We start from the raw sequence: 6,835 nt of genomic DNA, 5'->3' as shown, positions 1-6,835 counted from the left end.
CTCTCCGGTTTTCTCGGAAATCACCCGGAACACTTCCGGTGTCCGAATATAGCCGTCCAATATATCAATCTTTATGTCTCGACCATTTCGAGACTCCTCGTCATGTCCGTGATCACATCCGGGACTCCGAACTAACTTCGGTACATCAAAACTCATAAACTCATAATATAACTGTCATCGAAACCTTAAGCGTGCGGACCCTACGGGTTCGAGAACAATGTAGACATGACCGAGACACGTCTCTAGTCAATAACCAATAGCGGAACCTGGATGCTCATATTGGCTCCTACATATTCTATGAAGATCTTTATCGGTCAGACCGCATAACAACATACGTTGTTCCCTTTGTCATCGGTATGTTACTTGCCCGAGATTCGATCGTCGGTATCTCAATACCTAGTTCAATCTCGTTACCGGCAAGTCTCTTTACTCGTTCTGTAATACATCATCTCGCAACTAACTCATTAGTTGCAATGCTTGCAAGGCTTATGTGATGTGCATTACCAAGAGGGCCCAGAGATACCTCTCCGACAATTGGAGTGACAAATCCTAATCTCAAAATACGCCAACCCAACATGTACCTTTGGAGACACCTGTAGAGTACCTTTATAATCACCCATTTACGTTGTGACGTTTGGAAGCACACAAAGTGTTCCTCCTGCAAACGGGAGTTGCATAATCTCATAGTCATAGGAACATGTATAAGTTATGAAGAAAGCAATAGCAACATACTAAACGATCGGGTGCTAAGCTAATGGAATGGGTCATGTCAATCAGATCATTCACCTAATGATGTGATCCCGTTAATCAAATAACAACTCTTTGTTCATGGTTAGGAAACATAACCATCTTTGATTAACGAGCTAGTCAAGTAGAGGCATACTAGTGACACTCCGTTTGTCTATGTATTCACACATGTATTATGTTTCCGGTTAATACAATTCTAGCATGAATAATAAACATTTATCATGATATAAGGAAATAAATAATAACTTTATTATTGCCTCTAGGGCATATTTCCTTCAGTCTCCCACTTGCACTAGAGTCAATAATCTAGATTACACAGTAATGATTCTAACACCCATGGAGCCTTGGTGCTGATCATGTTTTGCTTGTGGAAGAGGCTTAGTCAACGGGTCTGCAACATTCAGATCCGTATGTATCTTGCAAATCTCTATGTCTCCCACCTGGACTAGATCCCGGATGGAATTGAAGCGTATCTTGATGTGCTTGGTTCTCTTGTGAAATCTGGATTCCTTTGCCAAGGTAATTGCACCAGTATTGTCACAAAAGATTTTCATTGGACCCGATGCACTAGGTATGACACCTAGATCGGATATGAACTCCTTCATCCAGACTCCTTCATTTGCTGCTTCCGGAGCAGCTATGTACTCCGCTTCACATGTAGATCCCGCCACAACACTTTGTTTAGAACTGCACCAACTGACAGCTCCACCGTTTAATGTAAACACGTATCCGGTTTGCAATTTAGAATCGTCCGGATCAGTGTCAAAGCTTGCATCAACGTAACCTTTTACGATGAGCTCTTTGTCACCTCCATATATGAGAAACATATCCTTAGTCCTTTTCAGGTATTTCAGGATGTTCTTGACCGCTGTCCAGTGATCCACTCTTGGATCACTTTGGTACCTCCCTGCTAGACTTATAGCAAGGCACACATCACGTCTGGTACACAGCATTGCATACATGATAGAGCCTATGGCTGAAGCATAGGGAACATCTTTCATTTTCTCTCTATCTTCTGCAGTGGTCGGGCATTGAGTCTTACTCAACTTCACACCTTGTAACACAGGCAAGAACCCTTTCTTTGCTTGATCCATTTTGAACTTCTTCAAAACTTTGTCAAGGTATGTGCTTTGTGAAAGTCCAATTAAGCGTCTTGATCTATCTCTATAGATCTTAATGCCTAATATGTAAGCAGCTTCACCGAGGTCTTTCATTGAAAAACTCTTATTCAAGTATTCCTTTATGCTATCCAGAAATTTTATATCATTTCCAATTAGTAATATGTCATCCACATATAATATCAGAAATGCTACAGAGCTCCCACTCACTTTCTTGTAAATACAGGCTTCTCCAAAAGTCTGTATAAAACCAAATGCTTTGATCACACTATCAAAGCGTTTATTCCAACTCCGAGAGGCTTGCACCAGTCCATAAATGGATTGCTGGAGCTTCCACACTTTGTTAGCTCCCTTTGGATCGACAAAACCTTCTGGTTGCATCATATACAACTCTTCTTCCAGAAATCCATTCAGGAATGCAGTTTTGACATCCATCTGCCAAATTTCATAATCATAAAATGCGGCAATTGCTAACATGATTCGGACAGACTTAAGCATCGCTACGGGTGAGAAGGTCTCATCGTAGTCAATCCCTTGAACTTGCCGAAAACCTTTGGCGACAAGTCGAGCTTTGTAGACAGTAATATTACCGTCAGCGTCAGTCTTCTTCTTGAAGATCCATTTATTCTCAATTGCTTGCCGATCATCGGGCAAGTCAACCAAAGTCCATACTTTGTTCTCATACATGGATCCCATCTCAGATTTCATGGCTTCAAGCCATTTTGCGGAATCTGGGCTCACCATCGCTTCTTGATAGTTCGTAGGTTCATCATGATCTAGTAGCATGACTTCCAGAATAGGATTACCGTACCACTCTGGCACAGATCTCACTCTGGTTGATCTACGAGGTTCAGTAGTAGCTTGTTCTGAAGTTTCATGATCATCATCATTAGCTTCCTCACTAACTGGTGTAGGTGTCACAGAAACAGGTTTTTGTGATGTACTACTTTCCAATAAGGGAGTAGGTACAGTTACCTCGTCAAGTTCTACTTTCCTCCCACTCACTTCTTTCGAGAGAAACTCCTTCTCCAGAAAGTTTCCGAATTTAGCAACAAAAGTCTTGCCTTCGGATTTGTGATAGAATGTGTATCCAATAGTTTCCTTTGGATATCCTATGAAGACACATTTCTCCGATTTGGGTTCGAGCTTATCAGGTTGAATCTTTTTCACATAAGCATCGCAGCCCCAAACTTTCAGAAACGACAACTTTGGTTTCTTGCCAAACCACAGTTCATAAGGCGTCCTCTCAACGGATTTTGATGGTGCCCTATTTAACGTGAATGCGGCCGTCTCTAGAGCGTATCCCCAAAACGATAGCGGTAAATCAGTAAGAGACATCATAGATTGCACCATATCTAGTAAAGTACGATTACGACGTTCGGACACACCATTACGCTGTGGTGTTCCGGGTGGCGTGAGTTGCGAAACTATTCCACAATTTTTCAAATGTACACCAAACTCGTAACTCAAATATTCTCCAACACGATCAAATCGTAGGAATTTTATTTTCTTGTTACGATGATTTTCAACTTCACTCTGAAATTCTTTGAACTTTTCAAATGTTTAGACTTGTGTTTCATTAAGTAGATATACCCATATCTGCTTAAGTCATCTGTGAAGGTGAGAAAATAACGATATCCGCCACGAGCCTCAATGTTCATCGGACCACATACATCTGTATGTATGATTTCCAACAAATCTGTTGCTCTCTCCATAGTACCGGAGAATGGTGTTTTTGTCATCTTACCCATAAGGCACGGTTCGCAAGTACCAAGTGATTCATAATCAAGTGGTTCCAAAAGCCCATCAGTATGGAGTTTCTTCATGCGCTTTATACCGATATGACCCAAATGGCTGTGCCACAAATAAGTTGCACTATCATTATCAACTCTGCATCTTTTGGCTTCAACACTATGAATATGTGTGTCACTACTATCGAGATTCCATAAAAATAGACCACTCTTTAAGGGTGCATGACCATAAAAGATATTACTCATATAAATAGAACAACCATTATTCTCAGATTTAAATGAATAACCGTCTCGCATCAAACAAGATCTAGATACAATGTTCATGCTTAACGCTGGCACCAAATAACAATTATTTAGGTCTAATATTAACCCCGAAGGTAGATGTAGAGGTAGCGTGCCGACTGCGATCACATCGACTTTGGAACCGTTTCACACGCGCATCATCACCTTGTCCTTAGCCAATCTTCGCTTAATCCGTAGTCCCTGTTTCGAGTTGCAAATATTAGCAACAGAACCAGTATCAAATACCCAGGTGCTACTGCGAGCATTAGTAAGGTACACATCAATAACATGTATATCACATATACCTTTGTTCACCTTGCCATCCTTCTTATCCGCCAAATACTTGGGGCAGTTCCGCTTCCAGTGACCAGTCTGCTTGCAGTAGAAGCACTCAGTTTCAGGCTTAGGTCCAGGTTTGGGTTTCTTCTCTTGAGTAGCAACTTGCTTGCTGTTCTTTTTGAAGTTCCCCTTCTTCTTCCCTTTGCCCTTTTTCTTGAAACTAGTGGTCTTGTTGACCATCAACACTTGATGCTCCTTCTTGATTTCTACCTCTGCAGCTTTCAGCATTGCGAAGAGCTCGGGAATAGTCTTATTCATCCCTTGCACATTATAGTTCATCACGAAGCTCTTGTAGCTTGGTGGCAGTGATTGGAGAATTCTGTCAATGACGCAATCATCTGGAAGATTAACTCCCAATTGAATCAAGTGATTATTATACCCAGACATTTTGAGTATATGCTCACTGACAGAACTATTCTCCTCCATCTTGCAGCTATAGAACTTATTGGAGACTTCATATCTCTCAATCCGGGCATTTGCTTGAAATATTAACTTCAACTCCTGGAACATCTCATATGCTCCATGACGTTCAAAACGTCGTTGAAGTCCCGATTCTAAGACGTAAAGCATGGCACACTGAACGATCGAGTAGTCATCAGCTTTGCTCTGCCAGACGTTCATAACATCTGGTGTTGCTCCAGCAGCAGGCCTGGCACCCAGCGGTGCTTCCAGGACGTAATTCTTCTGTGCAGCAATGAGGATAATCCTCAAGTTACGGACCCAGTCCATGTAATTGCTACCATCATCTTTCAACTTTGCTTTCTCAAGGAACGCATTAAAATTCAAGGAACAACAGCACGAGCCATCTATCTACAGTCAAGCATAAACAAGCAAGATACTATCAGGTACTAAGTTTCATGATAAATTTAGGTTCAATTAATTTACTTAAAGAACTCCCACTTAAGATAGACATCCCTCTAATCCTCTAAGTGATTACGTGATCCAAATCAACTAAACCATGTCTGATCATCACGTGAGATGGAGTAGTTTCATTGGTGAACATCACTATGTTGATCATATCTACTATATGATTCACGCTCGACCTTTCAGTCTCCGTGTTCCGAGGCCATATCTGTATATGCTTGGTTCATCAAGTATAACCAGAGTATTCCGCGTGTGCAACTATTTTGCACCTATTATATTTGAACGTAGGGCCTATCACACCCGATCATCACGTGGTGTCTCAGCACGAAGAACTTTCGCAACGGTGCATACTCAAGGAGAACACTTCTTGATAATTAGTGAGAGATCATCTTATAATGCTACCGTCAATCAAAGCAAGATAAGATGCATAAAAGATAAACATCACATGCAATCAATATAAGTGATATGATATGGCCATCATCATCTTGTGCTTGTGATCTCCATCTTCGAAGCACCATCGTGATCACCATCGTCACCGGCGCGACACCTTGATCTCCATCGTAGCATTGTTGTCGTCTTGCCAATATTATGCTTCCACGATTATCGCTACCGCTTAGTGATAAAGTAAAGCATTACAGCGCGATTGCATTGCATACAATAAAGCGACAACCATATGGCTCCTGCCAGTTGCCGATAACTCGGTTACAAAACATGATCATCTCATACAATAAAATTTAGCATCATGTCTTGACCATATCACATCACAACATGCCCTGCAAAAACAAGTTAGACGTCCTCTACTTTGTTGTTGCAAGTTTTACGTGGCTGCTACGGGCTTAAGCAAGAACCAATCTTACCTACGCATCAAAACCACAACGATAGTTTGTCAAGTTGGTGTTGTTTTAACCTTCGCAAGGACCGGGCGTAGCCACACTCGGTTCAACTAAAGTTGGAGAAACTGTCACCCGCAAGCCACCTATGTGCAAAGCACGTTGGGAGAACTGGTCTCGCGTAAGTGTACGCGTAATGTTGGTCTGGGCCGCTTCGTCCAACAATACCGCCAAACCAAAGTATGACATGCCGGTAAGCAGTATGACTTATATCGCCCACAACTCACTTGTGTTCTACTCGTGCATATAACATCAACATATAAAACCTAGGCTCGGATGCCACTGTTGGGGAACGTAGTAATTTCAAAAAAATTCCTACGCACACGCAAGATCATGGTGATGCATAGCAACGAGAGGGGAGAGTGTGATCTACGTACCCTTGTAGACCGACAGCGGAAGCGTTAGCACAACGCGGTTGATGTAGTCGTACGTCTTCACGGCCCGACCAATCAAGCACCGAAACTACGGCACCTCCAAGTTTTAGCACACGTTCAGCTCGATGACGATCCCTGGACTCCGATCCAGCAAAGTGTCGGGGAAGAGTTCCGTCAGCACGACGGCGTGGTGACGATCTTGATGTACTATCGTCGCAGGGCTTCGCCTAAGCACCGCTACAATATTATCGAGGATTATGGTGGAAGGGGGCACCGCACACGGCTGAGAATATGATCACGTGGATCAACTTGTGTTTCTAGGGGTGCCCCCTACCCCCGTATATAAAGGATCAAGGGGAGGAGGCCGGCCGGCCCCTATGGCGCGCCAAGGAGGAGTCCTCCTCCTAGTAGGAGTAGGACTCCTACTAGGAGGGGGAAAGAAGTGGGGAGGGAGAAGGAAAGGGGGGCGC

The sequence above is a fragment of the Triticum dicoccoides genome, chromosome 5A (assembly GCF_002162155.2).
Source record: "Triticum dicoccoides isolate Atlit2015 ecotype Zavitan chromosome 5A, WEW_v2.0, whole genome shotgun sequence".
Taxonomy (NCBI): Eukaryota; Viridiplantae; Streptophyta; class Magnoliopsida; order Poales; family Poaceae; genus Triticum; species Triticum dicoccoides.
The sequence above is the reverse complement of the archived record's forward strand: the minus strand, read 5'-3'. Positions refer to the sequence as shown.